At 42.0% G+C, this 22,628-nt stretch overlaps 1 protein-coding gene across 2 annotated transcripts in view; it reads right to left on the bottom strand.

Moving 5' to 3' along the window:
• POU6F2 (POU class 6 homeobox 2) overlaps window positions 1-22,628 on the bottom strand; it is a 291,478-nt gene that overhangs the window by 116,425 nt on the left and 152,425 nt on the right. The gene's annotated exons all lie outside the window — the stretch shown is intronic.

Genomic DNA, 22,628 nt, shown 5'->3' with positions numbered 1-22,628 from the left:
TCTACCTCTGAGCTAAGGCCCTACACTGCCCACCACAGACCATAGGCAAATCTGCAAATGTGGCAGGAACTGTTTTGCTTCCCATAAAGAGGGAGAGGGGGAGAGAGAGAGAGAGAGTGCTTACTTCATTAGGAAGCACTTTATGAAACCGGCCCTGAAGAGAATAGGCAAGGAAGGATGGCCAGCCCCGAGAAAGTCACAACAACAGCATCCAGATGCAGAGGCTGGAATAATTAAATAGTCTGTCCACTCTGGGCTTTTGTTTTGTTTTGTTTTTTAAATCAAGATGACATTATTTGAAGCCCACCAGAGAGCCTGGAAGAGTCTGTCTCCTTTACAGAGGCAATAAGAAGTCAGGCGGAGGGCATGGAGTTTTCCCTCACCTTCCAGAACTTTTAGTTGGAGGCTGCCTTGTCAGATGGAACTGAAACACTGCTTCCAAGATGGGAAGATCCATAGATTCAGAAGCAGGTATGCACTCCACTCTATGAATGATCTCCAGACCAAGAGCAACGGTTGCAACCAAGCAGAGATATATGCATTCCATTCTTTGAAAGTTTTTACTGCCTACTATAAGGCGTGCTCTGGTCCATGGGATCATGAAGAGTCGGACATGACTAAACGACTAAACAACAACATAAGGCATCAAACAGGATGAGGCGAAGAAACCTAAGATAATCATTAATTTTCACAGTAACAAATAAGATTTAATTAGTGGCACAAGGATACAGCAAAATAAATGTATTTTATCTAGCATAGTGTTTAAAGTGAAGCCCTCCTCTCCAACACAATCAAGGTGAGATTACATGTCTCAGGAACTTACGGATGTAATAGATCTTTCCATTCAGCTATCGCCTAAATGCAATCCACTATTTGGTGGTCTACAAAGATGTTATCTGATCACAGAGTGATGTACTTGTGGTTCAGAGAAAGTGGGTACCCTAAAGATCATTAGAGTTTAAATCTTCTCCCTGAGGACTTTTTACCCTTCTGACATACTCGGCAATTCTACCAAAAACACGCTCGACGGAACAGTAATCATTAACTCATACATAAGCACAGGGGCAAAGGCCCGGGTTATAGCAGCTATTAATTAGGATAATTATTCCCAAGACTACAATTACAAACCACAAGATCCACTTAGCATCTATTCTCAAATTTTCCCTTCCTGCCATTCTAATGCTTCTGAGAGGTTCATTTACCACCATTTACCAAATGCATCCACTGCCGTATATTGTTTCAGATGGGGAGGATGGAAAGCCAATACCCAATATTGACCTTTTGAGTATCCTGTGATTAGCAAGGCCGCACCCCCCGTCATTAGCTACATAGGTTTATTGAGAGACAGAGAGCGTGCAGTGGATTTGTGATTTTCCTTTAGAAGCGCATATGAAATAAAATACCACTCAGGAAGGTTTGAAAGCATTTGCTCCCAGGAATTGTTAAATCACAAACCTAAGGGCAGGACACTTCTTGATTCTCAACCCCTAACAGTTTTTTGATGCTTCAGAAATATAAAAATGAGAGGAGGGATTATTCTTTCCCCACCTTAGAATATTACTATTACCTAGGCTGCTCAGCATTCTGCCCATCACTTAGATGCCGCTACAACCCCTCCTTGATACAACAGTTGGAGATACCAGGGACCCCAGGATGGGGTGGGTGGGGGTAAAAAGAGATGAGAGCCCCCAAGATTATACACCCACCCCCAAGACCTGACAGAGAAGGCTGAACCCCACCAGGAATGTTGTTGTTGTTTAGTCGCTTAGTTGTGTCCGACTCTTCTTGACCCCCTGGACCAGAGCACGCCAGGCACTTCTGTCTTCCACTGCCTCCCGTACTTTGGTCAAACTCATGCTGGTAGCTTCGAGAACACTGTCCAACCATCTCGTCCTCTGTCGTCCCCTTCTCCTTGTGCCCTCCATCTTTCCCAACATCAGGGTCTTTTCCAGGGAGTCTTCTCTTCTCATGAGGTGGCCAAAGTCTTGGAGCCTCAGCTTCACGATCTGTCCTTCCAGTGAGCACTCAGGGCTGATTTCCTTCAGAATAGATAGGTTTGATCTTCTTGCAGTCCATGGGACTCTCAAGAGTCTCCTCCAGCACCATAATTCAAAAGCATCAATTCTTCGGCGATCAGCCTTCTTTATGGTCCAGCTCTCACTTCCATACATCACTACTGGGAAAACCATAGCTTTTACTATACGGACCTTTGTTGGCAAGGTGATGTCTCTACTTTTTAAGATGCTGTCTAGGTTGGTCATTGCTTTCCTCCCAAGAAGCAGGCGTCTCTTAATTTCGTGGCTGCTGTCACCATCTGCAGTGATCATGGAGCCCAAGAAAGTAAAATCTCTCACTGCCTCCATTTCTTCTTCTATTTGCCAGGAGGTGATGGGACCAGTGGCCATGATCTTAGTTTTTTTGATGTTGAGCTTCAGAACATATTTTGCGCTCTCCTCTTTCACCCTCATTAAAAGGTTCTTTAATTCCTCCTCACTTTCTGCCATCAAGGTTGTGTCATCTGCATATCTGAGGTTGTTGATATTTCTTCCAGCAATCTTAATTCCAGCTAGGGATTCATCCAGCCCAGCCTTTTGCATGATGAATTCTGCATGTAAGTTAAATAACCAGGGAGACAATATACAGCCTTGTCGTACTCCTTTCCTAATTTTGAGCCAATCAGTTGTTCCATATCCAGTTCTAACTGTAGCTTCTTGTCCCAACATAGAGATTTCTCTCATGCAAAAACCCAACCCCCATCTTTGACTGTAGTCATGGGTATCCACGGGGGCAGTAGAGAGGCTGTTGCCTCTCCTTGGATGAACTATAACCTCCAGATTATTGGCTTTCATTTCTTTAAAAGAGTGCATTTCTATAGCCTGAGAAATTAGAAAAATATAAAGACATTCTGCTTTTCACGTTTCTGAGAAAAAATATTTCAATATTTTATCCCCCCCCCCCCAAAGGCAACCCCCAATAGTTCCTGCAGACATCCATGACTATAGTCAAGTCAAGGTTAACCGATAAATATGAGTTTTGCTAAGAGGCCCAGAAAGCAGCTGCTATGCATTGCTTGCTGTGATGTGGGAACAGAGCTTAGCTGTGTGGAAGGAAGAGCTGAGCCCTAATGTGTGGAATGAGAGGAAGAGGGCTGAGATGCTTCTAATTCTCCTACTATTCTATAATATGAATGATCTGAGTCTTTTCAGTACCGTTTGGATCACTTCTGAATTTTATTTAATATAAATCTGCCTTGAGTCCCTTCCGCACTGGGCAAACACTGCCAGGATATAGTGTCCAACACACAGTGTACAGTGGTACCTCTCTGGTTACGTACTTAATTCGTTCTGGAGGTCCGTTCTTAACTTGAAGCTGTTCTTAACCTGAAGCACCACTTTAGCTGCCGCCGCGCTTCCGGAGCACGATTTCTGTTCTCATCCTGAAGCAAAGTTCTTAACCTGAAGCACTATTTCTGGGTTAGCGGAGTCTGTAACATGAAGCGTATGTAACCTGAAGCGTATGTAAGCCAAGGTACCACTGTACTTCTTAGTACCAGAGGCAGATTTAGAGAAGCATGACTGGTTTGCCCACACTGGATGCCGAGCCGAGGGGGCGCCATAACAATGACGAACAATGGAAGGTGGGTGGCAGTGATGGGGGGCGGGTTGAATTTTGGGTGTTGCATGGGGCGCCACTGAAAATTTAATGCCCCAGGCCCCCTACTGCTTGTCCCATCAGCGAATGGCATGAAGGAAAGAAAAGTGTGATCTATTTAAAAAGGCAGAAATACTCATACCCACAGGGCTGGCTCTCCGTATAGGAAGGACTGGTGCCATCCTTGAAGGCAGGAGGAGCTCATGAAGAAGTGTCATTTGTGCCAGGGGAGCCCATTTGCCCTCCACCCACAGAAAGAAATCAGGGGACCATGTTGGAGGAGGGGCCACGTCCCATGTGATCTGCTCCATGGATAGCAAATGCTTCAGGTTGACAGCTCTCAGGTTTGTTGCATCTTCTGGAGATGCTCCCCCCCCCCAATGCTCCCTAAACTCCATGCAGAAGCAGTAAATGGAAAGTGGAGTGTTTCTTTTAAACGTGCTGTTAGATTGTATTTGCAAGCATTTGATGTTCTTCTTTAATAACCTCAAGTACAGGGCTGAATGAATTCAACAACAGTGGCTTGGAAAAAAAAGTGCAATGACTCATATTATAAGAAAATGGGGAAAAGGATACAGGACTCTCCACTGAACACAATCCTATATTGTAGGCAATCTGTGATAACACCCTTTTCATTTCAGTTCAGTCCCATAAAATTACCACTAACATTACAACTCATGCAGAACACAGATAAATGTAAAAATGTCACCGAATTCTTCCAGATGGGACTTTTAGTTCCACTAGATCACCATCTACTTTTTTACTTGTCTAATATTTCATTACAACCTTCCATAAGTTAATTTTCTTTCCACTGACCATGTAAATCACAAATCAATTTTCATTTAAAATGCCTGACTACAGATTGCTCCTGAAAGCTCAAGGCATATGCTTCAGTGAACTCTCCAACGTTCTTAATGCACATTAGAAAAATGTTGTGGCTTTTTTCGGTAAATATATATATATATATATATATATATATATATATTTCCAAAGGAATTAATTTTACATTAAAAATACAAGGCTTCAATGGTCTGGGTTTCCTTCTCTCCCTGGCATTAAATGCAGTTGTTTTGAGAAACACAATTTCTTATATAATTACGTATTTGCTATAAGATAATCAGTAGCATATCTAAGTCTAATTCTCAGATTATGCCACAACTTGACTTAAAGAAACTCAAAATAAGCAGCCCCTGGTGTATTCTCAGACTGTATTGCATTCTCATAAGGCCTGATCCAGCTGTTTCTTTAGACGTGCCATCAGGCATGTTCAGCTGTCCCGTTATGTAAGCTTTCCCCTTACTCTCCCCTGGCTATATATTCTGCTTTTATTACTGTTTCTTAGCCACCCTGAGGGTGCATTCAGACGTGTGGATTATTGCTTTAAGTTTTCCTGGTTAGGATGCCAGAACGTTTGTCCCAGTTTCTAACATTCCTTTTGCACTGCATTTCCTGTTGAACTAAGGAACGGTGGCTTTCAACAAATATACCACCATGCTGTGCCGTGACGTGGTGTGACACAGCAGCAGATGTTGACATGCACCCAAGCTTTTATGCACATGTGTGCTTCTGTTGCCCTGTGATCTACCCACAAAAATAATGGGGAGGAGTTGCAGGACAAAAGAGCACTGAAAATTTAGTCACATCCATGAAAACCATGGGATATAATTACAGCACAAAACTCACACAATTTTCTGGGTTAAATTGAGTACACACACACACACGGAAATAAGCACTAAACGTCTGCCAGATTCTGGTAGATTTCCAGAAATAGCTTTTATATCATGTGAACGATCACATAACCTGTAGCATTCAGGTAAAGAAACATCAGGGAAACAGAATAAAGTGCTGTCCTAATGCAGCCTAAGACTTTTTGGAGAAATAAGCAGGATAAAAATTGTAATAAAGAAATAAATAACAATAAATAAACGATAGATGGGGAAGAGGAGCAGCAGCAGAAATCCCCGTGCACTGAGCATGCATGACAAAGAAAGTGGGGAAGATACAAAAGGGCTTCGCTACTGGGTCATGCAGGGAACAGGAAATTGATCGCGTTAGCCTGCTGATTTATGATTGGCCGTGCAGGCCAAATTTGGCAGCTGGGAGGGTTTGTCAGCCTGTCAATCACATGGCATCGGAATGACATCATGTGCAAGGTCCCGTATTTTTTCCGTGTATAAGATGCCCCCACGTACAAGACGACCCCTATTTTTTGAGCCCAAAATTAAGAAATAAATAATTGCAACATTCCGTGCATAAGACGACTTCCAATTTCAAACTTTAAAAAAATGGTGGAAAATATAGTCTTATACACGGAAAAATGCAGTACTTTGAAGTCCTGAAGTTAAAATTTCAATCTTCAAACACCTTGCAAGGCACTGCTAAAACAAAGGGCTTCTTCCCTCATTTTAAAAGGGGTCTGCAGAAATCCCCTGCTCTAGGCAAGAGTTGCAGGAAGCAGCAGTGCTTTTAGTTCTGTTTGTGCTTTTAATTCTGCTGGGAGCCACCCAGAATGGCTGGGGAAACCCAGCTAGATGGACAGGGTATTAATAATAATAATAATAATAATAATAGAAATGTGGAGTGTTTGCATAAATAACCCTAACCTCTGCTAACCCAAGGGACAAAATAGGCCTACAACTATTGCCAAGTATGTCAGATGAGCCCCCAATGCTGTTAGAAAGTGATGGTGCCACTTAGTCAAAGACATGCTTGAGTACCATGCATACCCACACGCACAGGCACAAAGATCTACAATCAAAAATCCAGTACACCATGCCTTAAAGCCAGGGAGTAATTTAATCTTCGACCCCTAGCGCATTTACCTGAGATTTCCATCTCAATATATATGCTTAGAAATGTGGTGAAAAAGACTTCTGACCTATTCTATCTTAAAGGTTCAGGACAGATGTGAAATAATAATAACGATAAAATGAATTCAATAAAAATACACTAAATCATATAAGGAATTCACTTATTTAGGGAACTGAATACTACAAAATGTGGTGGCCACTATCTTTGATGGCTTTTTGAAAGATTCCACAAATTTATGGAGGATAAGCCTGTCTATGGCTGTTAGTTATCACAGCTCAATACAACTAGGGATGCTTGAGGAATATGATCTTTCTGAATTCTGATATGAGCCAGCCTGACCTGTGTCCCCCCCAGACTAAGGTACAGATTGCAGTTTTGTTATCTGCTGGCTTTTGTGCTTCCCAAACCTGGTGATGCAGTTCTTGGATTTTTTAGAAAAGTTCAAAATGTTAAAAAATGTGTACTTTGAGAGAAAACGCGTATTTTGGAGATGCACATTTTGAGAGGAAATGCATTTGTGTGCATATTTTTTTCCAAAAACAAAGATTGCAGGAATAAAAAAATTCCTTCCTGTAGCACCTTAAAGACCAACTAAGTTAGTTCTTGGTATAAGCTTTCGTGTGCAAGCACACTTCTTCAGATACACAGAGATTGCAGGCTAACAGAGAAGCAGGACAGTACAGACTTATGGGTGAACCCACGGACTAGAAATTGACTGATGTCAAAATTCAACAGCCATATAAAGAGATGCCTGTACACCTTATCTATTGTATTTTTATTATAATTGTCTGCTATCCTTGCCTAAGCATAGATGTATATGAATCATTCACTGCCAGCACATTGCACTTTCCCATGTGAGTCTTGCACCTACCATTTGATTGCTTGAATAGTGAAATATGGATTATTATCACGAATAATTTTCTCATATCACTTATTATAGCTTGCTTCCCGTCATTAGATAGTCAAGGTGATATTGTAAGATAATGATCTATGACCGTAACTTCTCATAAACACATTATGGTTCAAATGAACAAATCAAAATCTGCAAAATGCTATTGTTTAAAATGCAACGCAGAATTGAATCCTTCTATATCAGACATTTGCAGTTTAGCTCCATTCATTCTCATCATTTCTCTTCCCTATGCGGTATCTCCTCCCCTTCCCATCTCCCACCAATGGACTATTTCCACATGGCTCTGATGTCCTCTGTTTCTTAAGCTGCAATCTGAAGCTCCTGTATCTGGGAGTAAGTCCCATTGAACACAGTGGGATTTACATCCGAGAAGAATGCACAAGATTGTGCCTTTTCCACCATAGAGTTGCCTCTCCATACAGTATCTGAAATCCATTTATCTGCTGTGCTTCACCACTCCATGTGTATACCATTTGTCGGCAATAGAATTCAAACTGACCGCAGCCCCAACTTCTCGAAACATTCTGAAGTAGGAATTTTAGCTTGCGGGGGCTGATGGAGAGGATGTCACTTTTCATAAGCTGAATGCTCATGACAATTGAAAGTACTCCTATGTTAAGTGGGTCTGTTTGCGATAATGCAGTGTGTCAGCACTGACCACTGAAATTGAAGGAAGGAACGTCCAGAAGACCTTGCTGGGCAGTATCCAGGTTCTCTAAGATTATTGGCCAAATCTTTAGGTCTGATTGTGGTTAACCCTCAAGGAAAGGTTCGTTATATTGTTATATTGTGCAGAATATATTATAATGGAATATGCTTTACTACAATGTATTCCCCATAGGGCTTGGCCACTCATGTTTTGTGCTAATGGGCCATTTGGCTCCTTTAGGACAAGCTTGGAACATGAGTCATATCTACCAGTCTGTGTGTCGCAAACTAGCGCATGAACGCCCTTCTGATAGCTGTCTGTAGTTGGCTGACATTTATTTTGCTGGACTCTCTTACTTTAGGTTGATCTCAGCTGCTGTCTGGGGGTTGTTCTCCTTCCTGCCAGTCTCTTTTGCTAACCTTGTCCTCATTATTTACCAAATGGCCTGCTGACACATAACCAAAAGAGACACATGCATGCTTGCCAACTTCTGTGGTTTTATGTCAAGACTTAAAGTATTAAGTGTTTTAGTAGCCCCATCTGATAAAATCATGACATACTCTGCTTCCACTTATTAAAAAGTATATTTTTAGCCTGTGTGGTGTCAGAGAAAAGATTTACAGCATGACTGCAGTGCACCCTAAAGGCCTGGAATCAGAAGGTACATAAAAACAAGCCCATGTTATTTTTAAGCCTGTCATATGGTGGGGAAGGCTGAGTTATGATGTCTGAACATTTGTGGTTGATAATCGCATGCATTCCAGTTCCTGATTAGGAACCCAAGGCAAGCAAAAAGAATGCCAACCAGCCGAAAGACTAAGATGCTCACAAGAATAGCAATAAATTACCATTCGTTTAAAAAGCAGTCAAGTGCCCTTTGAAATGGCTTTGCAACCGTGGCTGGCAACAGGTTTTCATCAGAATTCAGATCTGGACTGTGGAAGAGTTAGAGGAGAGGTAGCCATGTCTCCACCCACCGACACACTCTCGTACAAGAGGGGACGTGGGGAAAGGATTTATGATGCACCTCAGGCTCCCCAAGACCCTTTAATTCACTGTCCTCCCTGATGAAACTATATGGGAAATTGCTGAAGAGCTCTTTGCTTGCCCAGAAAAAAGCAGCTGAGTTGTAGAATTCAATATGGCAAGCTTGGAAAGGGATTCTCTTTCCTTTTCACTGTGTGAGTCCCTTGGCATTGGTGGAACATCTGAAGCCACTTGGACTAATTTGGGTTTTGCATGTGGGACGCGGGTGGTGCTGTGGTCTAAACCACAGATCCTAGGGCTTGCCGATCAGGAGGTTGGTGGTTCGAATCCCCCCAACAGGGTGAGCTCCCATTGCTTGGTCCCTGCTCCTGCAAACCTAGCAGTTCGAAAGCATGGGATGGCCAACAGCGTTTCTGTGTGCTGCTCTGGTTCACCAGAAGTGGCTTAGTCATGCTGGCCACATGACCCGGAAGCTGAATGCTGGCTCCCTCGGCCAATAAACCAAGATGAGTGCCACAACCCCAGAGTCGTCCGTGACTGGACCTAATGGTCAGGGGTCCCTTTACCTATGCTGGGCTCTAGCCTTCTCCGTGGGATTATGACTTGGTAGTTTACTGTCTAAAGGGGGCAGCTCCTCCTTGTATCTAATGCAGCTCAGCAGAGGCCTTACTTCATGAAAGGAAAAGGAAAAGGAAACACAGTCAGTGGGAGTGAGATGTGAGATCTAGCACCGGAAGCATCTTCCAAAGTTCTGGAGAGAAGCTAAGGTGGGATTTTTTAAAAAAAGAAAAAGAAAAAATAAAGAAAAAATAAACAAATATCCTGAGGAGAGGTCTATCAATGGCTTCTAGCAATGATAGTAAAATGGAATCCTTGTGTTCAATGACAGGGTGTCTCTAACACCATATGATAAAGAGCAAGCATTATGGGATGCTTGTTACATTCGCACCCTGCTTATAAGCTTCCAGATTGTTGCCCTGCCCCAGTTGGAAACAGAACTAGATCAGCCTTCACCCACTTTGTGCCCTCCAGATGTCTAGAGTACCGCTCTCATCCGCTCTGGTCATGTTGGTGGGGCTGATGCGACCTGGAGTTTCCAAACATCTGGGGGGCACCGGGTTGGTGAAGGCTGAGCTAGATGGACGCCTTAATCCAATTCACCTGAGCTGTTTTGATATAGTCTTTTACTCTACCATTTCCCCTTTTTGTTACCATGTCTGTGAGTATATGTGAATGCAGGTGATTTGCTCTGTTTTTTCAACGTGGCATATTCTACGTACCCGCAGTGCTAACACACAAACATACAAAAGCAGGTCTGAGTCAACAGCGTTTCTAAACAACAGTGCACAGTGGAACATTTATGCATCTTCTAAGCTCCACAGCTTCAATTTCCAGATCCCCTTACTTCCAGCTACCATGGATGACTTGGCCACTTGGCTGCGTCTCTCATCTAGAGCCCTCCAAGGTTAGAAGTTGCCCCTCGCTTCCCCCAGCCCGGCTCCTGCATTCGACAGCTGTACTGAAGACATGAATGCATCCCATTGTGAGCTGCGCTGCCGTGAGGAAGAAGTGAACTAAAGAAGAGCCTTACTGCTGGGGTGGGTAATGGCAATCCTGCTCTTGCAGCAAACCCCCGCTAAGCAATCCACAGAATGACACTGATGGTTGCTCCGGAGGGAGTCACTTACCCTCCAAGCTAGAGGTAAGATGCCAGATAAGCAGTAGCCTGTAAAAAAGGATTTAAAAAAAGAGAGAAAACCAGGGGGAAAGATTAAGATAATTTTGCCTTCCACGTTACATCCATCACATAACCCAATGTCAGTATCTATTCCATTGTTCAAGTACCTGACACAAACTTCCATTTCTATCTTCTCCATGCAAGCGCTTCTTTCATTTGAAAAGTTGCCTACCTCTCATGGTTTTATAATAAACTGGAAGTGAGTAACAGTATGATATCAAAGGAAATAAAACTCCAGTTGCAATTGCTGCTGGGGTTTGCCTTCTGAATGTGGCTTCTACAATATTTCATCTGTGCTGACACCTTTCACTCTCAATTATTTGGCTGCTGTCAAAACAAATCAATCAAATTACAGCGTAGTGTGTCTTCATGTTACTGTTCCATTGTACGTTGGCTGCATTAGCTCTGAAATATATGGAACTATAAATTTTTATCTCTATTATTTATTTAATGCAACTTTTCCCTTGTGAGGTAGCTCACAAACATAGGAAACTCAAATTAGTTCATGTCAAATGTTCAGTACACACACACATCTATATGTATATGAAAAAGACTGCTCAGAAAATCTAAAATAGCAACATACATGAGGATGTTATTGCATTAAAAATGATAGATATCTTGGCCTCTCTAGATTAACTGTTTTCAGATGTATTGTGCAATTTTTAAAAATGAAAACAAGTAAGAGAGAAGATGTGCATTAAAATTAATCACAAAGTTTTGAGAACTGTTGCTTATATTTCCAGGATAAAAAGATGTGAAATGAACGCACCCAAACATTTTTCAAAACAATAAATTTTGTGAACAAAACATTTTAAAGCTTTAATGCAGCGTCCTACACAATGGTGCTGTCAGCGACAGTAATGGATCATTTTGGTAAACAGCAGACAAGGGCTCAGGTTTTGCTGAATGAATTCAGAATATTTTGATGGCACTTTAGCCACCGCAATGGGTATAATTTTGTCAGGACAACACAGTATTGCTATCTGTCTGTCTTAAGCTTTATGCTGGTTTTGCTGCTAAGGCTTCCCTGACAGGATCAATTTGTAGGAACTGTAGCTTAGTGAGGGTGCTGAGATTTCATTTTTTTAAAAAAAGTTACAATCTCCCCACACAGAACTACAATTTCCAGTCCTCACAGGGGAAAAGGAATGACAGCATTAGATCTGAATCTAAACAAAACACACACAGAGCAACACATCCGATCAGCAAAATGTTGGAGTGTGTGGGCGTGGGTAGCTAGGACTGCACAGGCACAACCTAGCTATGGGGTTGTGGGATGACTTTATCACACGATTCTCCATTTGTTTAGCTCCGCGACAGCCCCAAGCTGGATCAGAAAGGCTCAAGTGCAAATCTGGCAACCCAGATCTACTGCAAACACAATAAAAGCAGTGGGGGACAGCATAACTGGGAGGAGAGAGAGTTGTGGGCAAAAAACGTTGTGCTCCCTCTCCTCTGCACAGCCCATCCAGTGCAGCCTTCTTCCAGCATAGCAAGCAGTTGCCTGACTGGGGGGAAGCAGCTGGGGAAGTGAAATGTAGAGGAGAAGTGGCAGGCATGGAAAGGGTTAAGCCACACTCCCCTACATGCGCTTCTGCCATCCAAATCCTGCCCCTTCCCTTCACCACTTTTCAGATGCTCAGCAAGACCCACACTCCCAGTCCTCCATCTCCTGCTCACCATCTTGGCTGCCTTGCAGGCTGCCCAAACATGGAAGAAGCCTGCACAGCAAGCGGATCTGGAAGCATATTTTCGAAATGGGACACCACATAGACATGAAACATAGTGGGACGGTCACATATGCTAAAATATATTGTGCATATTTTAAAATGACAGTAATTAACAAGGGGAGCAATCCCCGGGTGTGAAATGTGGTTATGAGATGAAAAAGGCTAGCAATATATGCTACGAATGAGCAAATTACAGAAAATGTGGGCTCATCATAGGCTGTGTACAGACTGCTGTTTACTCTGGCTCCAAAGCACTCCCACCATAGACATATGACGTGAGCCACAACCCACCTCCATCCCGTAGTTTGATGCTTTCCCCCATCAATCAAGCTTCAATCTGTAAGGAAAACATAAGCCACAGGCACTTGGTGGTGAAGCTAAGGTGAGCACATTTGAGGCAGCCATTGCTCACGTGCAGATGCCCACAAATGCCCAGATGACAACTTCATGAACAGGAGTTTGGCGGTGGTGCCAGTGCAGGCAAACCAAACGGGTAATGCACATTGAGTGAAAGCATCCCTGCCCTCTCTATCTGGTGTGCACAGCAGTGTGCAACTGTGGGGAAAGCAACCTTGCTGAGTTTTAAGCCACTAATGTATACATAGTCTTAGACAACGAATGTGAAAATATTCAGCAGTATCAGTTAAGCAGCACCAAGAAACTATGCCATGCAAGAGGGTTGAAGCAGTGTGCGTTCCTGGCCTTCCTGGCCTGGAAGAACAATGATTTTATACACCATAGAGATAATGCCCAAACAGTGTGTGTTGCAGTAAATGACAAGTTAAGCATAGGTAATTAATCTGTATTTCAGCCCTAAGCGAAATGCAGGGCAGGTTCCAAAGATTAGTATTATGAGCATAAAGTGGCTCTCTGAGTAGCAGAATCACCCTGCCTGCTTTTGAAAGTGAGGTAGGCTTGCCATACGTCAGGAAAATTCCTGACATGTCCAGGTGTGAAAATGGCCGGGGGGCCATCTTCCCCCCAAAAGCTCAACAATTTGGGTTTCCCCCCAATTTCGGCGGTTCCCTATAAAAAGCTCAACAATTTTACTTTTTGAAATATGTAACCCTAAAGTGCCATAAAAACAGCTGATGATAGATGATAGATAGATGATAGATAGATGATAGATAGATAGATTGATGATAGATAGATGATAGATAGATGATAGATAGATAGATTGATGATAGATAGATAGATAGATAGATAGATAGATAGATGATAGATATAGATGATAGATAGATAGATAGATAGATAGATAGATGGTAGATAGATTGATGATAGATAGATAGATGATAGATAGATAGATAGATAGATAGATAGATAGATAGATGATAGATAGATAGATAGATAGATGATAAATAGATAGATAGATGATAGATGATAGATAGATGATAGATAGATAGATAGATGATAGATAGATAGATAGATAGATAGATAGATAGATAGATAGATAGATGGATGGATAGATGATAGATAGATAGATAGATGATAGATATAGATAGCTAAATGATAGATATAGATAGATAGATTCGTATTCACTGGGCTTGTTAGTACAGGCCCCTGAAATGAACCTTTGCCCTTTTTAGACCCCAGACTGAATTTGGATTACCAGGGACTGAGATGTCTATCATGGAGTCTCCTGGAGCCTCAGAAAAGTGGCATACAATTTTTAAAAGAAATAAATAAAATACTGAAAGCAACCCAAGGAAGCCCATGGGCACCTCAGTTCCAATGGAGCTTAAACATGCTTAACTTTCTAGTGAAAGCAGTCCACAGATACAGAAATTTGCAACATGCAATGGCAGGGAAAAAAAACGTGAGCAGTTTGGATGACGGGGGTGGGGTGAGAGAGAAAGAAAAGAAACTGCATGTAAAATCAGACAATATTTCCTTTCTCGTTTCCTGCACCTGCCACTCAAGTTCACTCTTGTGATCCGTAATGCCACTGGAATACCTTAGTGGAAAAATCCTCTGCATGTTTTGATCCCAACGTATTACTCCACTACGATGTTACAGCAACAAAGGTGTGTGTGTGTGAAGGGAAGAACACTGCAGTTGTAATGGATAGAAGGACAACAGTAGCTTCCACCTAGAGCCAGAGACCACACAAGCCTTTACATGTCGTTGTCTCCTCCTCTGAAAATGACTCTATAAATATCTCTGCTTCACTTCCGCGTTGATGTGGCCGCAGGAAACCTTTACCCAGTGGCAACACTTGCTCCTGGCTTTCTCCCAGTGCTAAACTATTTACAATTCATGCACTTCATTTGGGAGCCTCCAGTTAAATTAATGCGCCACCGCTTTGAAAAGACTATTATATGCGTACAGGGAGGCACTCAAGACCCCTTTTGGCATTTCAAAGTATACGAGCCGCAGAATATTTTTTCTGTTTTTGTTTCAAAGTGTCCCTAAGAAATGCACTGAGAACTTTTGTAACCCTCCCTCCTCAAGTCCTATTGATTTTATGGTAACAAATATTCAGAGGAATTACTTGATATTAATTTATCTGCTGGAAACTCTTGACTGCACATGAAGCCAATGCTTCTTAAAATACAAAACAGACCTCCTTAGGAAAGGAAAATCCTCTCCATGGCCCCAGCCAGATTTGTACAAACATGTGTCTTGGTTAGGCCCAGAAACCTAACGTGCTATGTATATGAAGCTGGTTCACAGGTTAATATCACATTGTTTCACATAAGGATTCTAGGTAGATTTTTTTAATGAATCAAAGTGGTTATGCACAAAAGAAATGGGCAACTGCCTCAGAAATGGTAACTTGTTCTTTGCCAAGTCTGCAAGACATACAAATGGTGCTCATTTGTGGGTTTCGGAATGCAGTATTGGGTGGCGCTGTGGTCTAAACCACAGAGACTAAGGCTTGCTGATCGGAAGGTCGGCGGTTCAAATCCCCATGATGGGGTGAGCTCCCATTGCTCAGTCCCAGTTCCTGCCAACCTAGCAGTTCGAGAGCACGTCAAAGTGCAAGTAGAAGGTAAACAGCGTTTCCATGCACTGCTCTGATTTCGCCAGAAGCGGCTTAGTCATGCTGGCCACATGGCCCAGAAAAACTGTCTGCAGACAAATGCCGGCTCCCTCGGCCAGTAGAGCGAGATGAGCGCCGCAACCCCCGAGTCGTCTGCAACTGGACTTAACTGTCAGGGGTCCTTTACCTTTACAGTCTCTACAAAAAGGATGCACAGAGAAAGCAAGGATAACATCTCTTGGCAATGTAACACATGCTTTTGGTAAACCTCAGGTAAGCATAACCCATGACCCATCATAGCGTGTGTGATGTCCCTCTACTGAAAAACGGAGGAAACTAGTGTTTGATCTGTGAGGGCTCGTTTTGATTTCTGTTGTGTTTTTAGGACATGCAAGTTGATTTGGACAGGCTATGCCTATAAATACAGCCTAGAAATACCTTTATAATTGCAGGGGTTGCATTCCAAGTCATTGTTGGTGATGGCAGAGTGCCATTTCCACCATGTTATGCCCCCACCCGGTTCTGCCCCCTTTTCCGGCCACTTCTGGTTTGCTGTGATGTGTCAACTGGATGTGAGTAAACTGATCATTGCTTGCGCAGAGTCATATATTCAAATCACCACTTGCCAGTACAGTAATAAAGGAATGGACGTATATGTGTAAAGCAGCTCAAAGCCAGCTATGTGAGCTGGGACATCAGTATTGCAGTATTGTGGGTCCAGCTTTGTGGAACCCCCTTGCAGTTGAAGTCAGACAGCCTCCTAGCAGGCTTCTCAATTAAACTCTGATTTTATCTTTTCAACTCATTGCTGGTCTTACTGCATCAGATCACCTGTATACCACTTAGAGATGACTATGATGAAGCCATATCTAAATTGTTGAAATAAGCAAATAAAATAAATTACAATCACCTAAACAAATAAGGGTTTTGAGGCCTTATTTTGATGCCTTATAAACATCATATTGTTTTCATTTATCCTCATCATATACATATTGTATGTGCCTGTTATATGTGCTTAAGCCCATTGATTTTAATGGGGCAAAGCATACTTCTGTATCAGATTGTTGGTAGCCATTGATTTTACTAAAACTTTACCATACCTGTCCTTCAGTTATGTGATATATAGTAATGCAGGGATTATATTATTTGCAGTTATGGCTCCAAAGTGAAATTACTATTGAGCATAGTCCTTCTTCTTACTCTGTCATCCTTGTTTTGGTTATGTTAGTACCATGTAGATGTACCTGGGAATAAACTATTCCTCTAAGTGAAACATCATTTTGATTATTACTGACATTGGTGCTCATTAAAATACATAACCGAAACACTGTTTTCTGTAGGCTCTGAAAGCTATTTCATGTAACTAGATGGGGAATACAAATGAATAGGGACTGCATCACTTTAGTTAAAAGAGAGAATGCCCTTCTGAGGGAAAAGGGGCTCTGGACTTTAGATCAGTAAGCAATTGAAGTTGGCACTTCAACTGTGTCCCCCCCGCCCTTTGCCTAAAAAAGCCCAATACAGAAATGCATTAAATGAATTAAAACAATTTTTAGATATTTTCTTGCAATCAACTTATACAACTATGCTAAAAATATTGTGGCTTTTTTGCTGTTTTTTTAAAGGGCCAATTGGACCTCTAAGCAATTCAAGATTAAAGAAAGCCTCTTTCTAAAGTGTTATGATATATGAATAAATATCGGTCTGAAAATTCTAATGGCCATCTTCTAGCTCCCAGTTCTTTTGCTGTTTAATGCACATGTTTAGCCATGAAATGGTGCTTAAAATAACCTGCTTCTTCTTTTTAAAAAAGGAAATTTAAAGATCTAACAGTTTCAGAGGAAAGCAAGGTCTCATTTCAGCACAGGGACATTTCACTAATGATAAGGGAAGACAATTGAAGATGGGGAAACAAACTGAGAAACATTCAAAGTTTGGGAAATAAAATGTTAAGTTTTATGGTGTGATAATCTTTCAATGCTTGACACTGTTTGCCCATGGCTTCTGAAGAACAAATAAAAGTATCACACCCTAATAATAATAACCTCTCATACTGGCATTATGTAGTATAGATATCTATTTAATCCACAAGGCAGTAAGGAGAGGACTGGTTATCACCCTCCCTTCTCCTCAAGAAAACCAGGAACTGAGTGATGAAATAGAAGTGCAGAAAGGCCTTGAATTGTCCGACTATGTCAGAGCATGCTCAGAACAGCAGCAGCCCACCTGCCATGGCCCTGGCTTGCTGGAAGAAGCCTTTGGGAACCGCTCCTCAGGACCTTACTCTCCGCAGCCCCGCGCCGTACAGAGTGCAGGATGAAATTTTGACAGTCATTTATGAAGGATCTGGTGCTGGCTTTTTAAATATCCAGATATTTTATAGAAGGTGCAACATCACTTTTCTTCATGTCCAAGCTTCATGATCTTCTCTTTTGCAGCTTGGCTTCTAATGATGGTAAGGTAAGGTAAAGGGACCCCTGACCAGTAGGTCCAGTCGTGACCGACTCTGGGGTTCCGGCGCTCATCTCACTTTATTGGCCAAGGGAGCCGGCGTACAGCTTCCGGGTCATGTGGCCAGCATGACTAAGCCGCTTCTGGCAAACCAGAGCAGCGCACGGAAACGCTGTTTACCTTCCCGCTGGAGCGGTACCTATTTATCTACTTGCACTTTGATGTGCTTTCAAACTGCTAGGTTGGCAGGAGCAGGGACCGAGCAACGGGAGCTCACCCCGTCGCGGGGATTCGAACTGCCGACCATCTGATCGGCAAGTCCTAGGCTCTGTGGTTTAACCCACAGGGCTACCCGTGTCCCAATGATGTATAGTAGTTAAAGAGAAATCAAGGACAGCTAGGAATGCAGGACACACCTCTCTGAGAGGGTGGAGGCTGAACCCAGAGCTCTGCTTCAGAAGGGATACCGAGATGGAGTGTGTGTGTGTGTGTGTGTGTGTGTGTGTGTGTTCAAGATCACGACTGCCAGTCAGTCTAAAGGCCCGCCTCTTCCCCACCACTCAACTTGTACATTTAGAAATTAATGTACAAAACAAAACAAACCTGCCAAGTCTCTACTATTCTCTTCTCTTAAGGAAACTGGCCCTGGAAGATTATTCCTGTGGCATCCTACGACTTGGGGACGGTGGTGGTAGAATATTATCAGGGCTTGTGATTCCTGACACCCACCATAGCCATTCCCAGCCATCCTGGTTATTGTTTGCCAGGATATATTATTTCTTACCTCTTAACACTGCTTATAGAACAGCTTCTTAGAGGTTACTTTGTGGATTATGGAGAAAGCTAACTAAGATCATGACCATCACCTCCTGGCAAATAGAAGGGGAAGAAATGGAGGCAGTGAGAGATTTTACTTTCTTGGGTTCCATGATCACTGCAGATGGTGACAGCAGCCACGAAATTAAAAGACGCCTGCTCCTTGGGAGAAAAGCAATGAGAAACCTTGACAGTATCTTAAAAAGCAGAGACATCACCTTGCCAACAAAGGTCCGTATAGTTAAAGCCATGGTTTTCCCAGTAGTGATGTATGGAACTGAGAGCTGGACCATAAAGATGGCTGATCGCCAAAGAATTGATGCTTTTGAATTATGGTGCTGGAGGAGACTCTTGAGAGTCCCATGGACTGCAAGAAGATCAAACCTCTCCATTCTGAAGGAAATCAGCCCTGAGTGCTCACTGGAAGGACAGATCCTGAAGCTGAGGCTCCAATACTTTGGCCACCTCGTGAGTAGAGAAGACTTCCTGGAAAAGACCCTGATGTTGGGAAAGATTGAGGGCACAAGGAGAAGGGGACAACAGAGGATGAGATGGTTGGACAGTGTTCTCGAAGCTACCAACATGAGTTTGACCAAGCTGTGGGAGGCAGTAGAAGACAGGAGTGCCTGGCATGCTGTGGTCCATGAGGTCACGAAGAGTCGGACACGACTAAACAACTAAACAACAACAACATCAACCTAAGGGTAAAATGTCATTTCTGCATATACGGTAAGTTCTAACTTAGATATTCCCATGAATCCATGATTTACTCCATCTGATGTTCCGGAATTAACCTGATGGACCCCTGGAACTATACAGAGAGGGCTAGAAGGCATCCCATCTACCCTTCTGTGATAGTCCTATGGCTGACCCATGCAAGCCCCATTTAAATGAATGGAGCCTGCACCACAGCAGGGCTTGGAGCTGAATCTTCACATTTCCTTCAGCCAAACTGGCGCACATAAGGTAGCCATAATATCCAAATTAGTAAGGCAGAATGAATTTGCAATAAAAAATGTGTATCAGCTTATGTTTATTTATAATACTATATCCACAGTAACCATAAGCTAGAATCCCCTGGAGCCAAGCGATACACTTTTATAATGTCTGTGTCTTCATTAAGATTTCATCATCCACCTACACTAAAAAGCCTCTTCCTCCACTTTGTTATATCTGCTTTTACCCGGACCCTGTCCTTGCATTATTTTTTTAATCTCCAGTTCCCTACTTTACATGCACTCTCAAATTTTAAACAAGCAAAATTTGTGCATTAGTGTGTCCTTTTCATCTATGATTTATGAATGACAGGTTCCTTGGTGCAGCTTAATGGTATGAGAGGGAGACATTATTTTAAACATTAAAGTGAAAACCATTTGCAACTATGATAAGAGAGGTCTGTTGACATTAAAGTTTAAAATCTGCGCAAGGTAAAGGCGAGCCTCTGAGCCAACAGGTGAGGGCACACCATGCGTGCCGGTTGTAAGGGAGTTTGTCCAACACATTAGCTGCCTCCCTTTCCTACTGTTTCACAACCTGTAGCATTCGGTGCATCACACAATCCATCAAGTCATGAGCAGAAACTGGAGTTTAATCACTCAAAAAGTACTTTAGAGTGCTGTGCAGAACATTCACTTAACAGAAGCTTTATTTTATCTGTGGGATACTTTCCCCTTCCAATTATGTCAGCAAAATGTATTTTAGGAACACAAAAGGGTGGGTGTGGCTGTGCGTACGTGTGGGTTTGTTTGTCTCTCTATGCCAGGCATAGGCAAACTCCGGCCCTCCAGCTGTTTGGGACTACAGTTCCCATCATCCCTAGCTAACAGGACCAGTGTTCAGCGATGATGGGAATTGTAGTCCCAACCATCTGGAGGGCCGGAGTTTGCCTATGCCTGGTCTATGTAGATCACATAATATATATATGATGTGTGTGAAAGAGAGAGGAAGAGAGATGAAGAGGAAGTAATAATAATAATAATAATAATATTTTTGTACCCCACCCATTTGATTGGGTTTGCCCCAGCCTCTCTGGGCGGCTTCCAACAGAATACACGAAAACATAACAAAACATCAAACATCATCTCAATACAGGGCTGACTTCAGATGTCTATGGAAGGTCGTAAAATTGTTTATCTCTTCAATGTCTGAATACATATATACGATGTGCACCCCAAATCATAAAATGCTAAATGGTGTAATATCTGAGCTATTTGTTACATGATCTTCTGCTCTTATTTATATGCTCAAAACTGACTACTCTGCAAAAACCTCTGTCTGCCCTGGCTGCTCTGCCACTTTGCAGGAAGGCAGCCTTTAGATGCAGCAGTATGTGCCCAGGGTTAACTGGGGAAAATTAAGAAACAAATTTAAAACCCAGAGGAGAAGATCTCAATTCAGATTAACACCTGATGTTCCAGAGGCCTCTAACTGGCTGGATCCTTCTCTGCCCCACATCCGCAAGGTGCAAGTCATCTCATGATATGGGTCCCTAATTTCCCTCCTGTTGCATTTAATTTCATTCTTCTGTTGTCCCTCACTGTCCCTGACATTTAATCCATCATCTTATTTCCAACTGTTTCCAGCTAAATTTTGGTACACGCTCACAAAAGGGACACAATGTTTCTACATCCTCTGAATGTTCTCAAATGTTTTTATAAGTGGCTTTCATATTGTTTTGAAATGTATTTTTTTAATGCGTCATTTTGACTTTTTAATGTTTCCTGCTCTGGGCCCTATTTAGGGGAAGAAATGTGATAATTAAAATATAAATGAATGAATGAAGGTGATGGCCTTCCCCAGATGTTTATCTGTAGCTGCTAGTACTCAGGGCAATGCTGAAAATAAGGTTCCATTTATCTGTTTTGCTATATATTTCCTTCACGACTGTCATCATTGGGTTGTTGTTGTTGTTTTAAATATAATTTAATCTAGTGGGCATTATGGTATATTATGACAACAAATTTCATACACGTACTACGTTTTATTTCTGGTGCTGTGATATTTTTATTGTATGTTTTAATAGATATTTCTGTCTCTCTCTCACACACATAACTGTTTAATTGTGGTTTTTTAAAAAAAAACATTGCTTCTTTCCAATGTTTTTCGCTGTTTCTAGGCTTTATCATTCCATGCCAAACCACCTGGTGCCATGTGCTCTCACGACTCAGATTTTCTTCAAAATTTTTAATGTGTAGATACTATGAAATAAACTCAAATAAATTTTTTAAAATTTTTCATCCAAAATTGGGTGCAGGAGAAATTTTTTAAAATTTTGATTTTCACACAGTTTAGGCTAATGCAATTTCTGTGTGAGTTTAGAAAAAACAAGGGATCCGAGACGTATTTTGTTTTTATTAAATAATTAATAAAACTTTAAAAAAATATTTTATTACCACAAAAAACACCCTTCTTATTTTTAAAGCATAACAAGTTCATGGTTAGCCCATCCTACAAAAAAAGTATGATACATTTTGTTAGTTGTGGTTTGCGTGCTATGGCTTATCGAACCTACCAAGGTACAAAATGACTAAAATTCACTTTGAATGGTCAGTGACCCTTTTCTGTGGCACTCAATACCATATTTATACCTTATTTTGAAAGAGACCAATATTAGCTTTATTTTGATACCCAAATAAGCCCAATTGGTTGAAAAATAAGCGAATCAGGAGGTTTTTCCCCTAAACTGACACAGAAATTGCATTAACCTAAATCGTGCGAAAATCGAAATTTGTGAAAATTTCTCCTGCGCCCAATTTTGGACCAAAAAATCTTTGAAAACGAATTTGAGGTTATCTCATGGGTATCTACACAGAAAATGTTTTTGAAGAAAATCTGAGACGTGAGAGCACGGTCGAGTACAGTCGTAGCTCCTTTTGCGCCCAGGATCCGTTCCGGAGCCC

This window comes from Podarcis pityusensis (genome assembly GCF_964106645.2).
Source record: "Podarcis pityusensis genome assembly, chromosome: 12".
NCBI lineage: Eukaryota > Metazoa > Chordata > Lepidosauria > Squamata > Lacertidae > Podarcis > Podarcis pityusensis.
The sequence above is the reverse complement of the archived record's forward strand: the minus strand, read 5'-3'. Positions and strand labels throughout refer to the sequence as shown.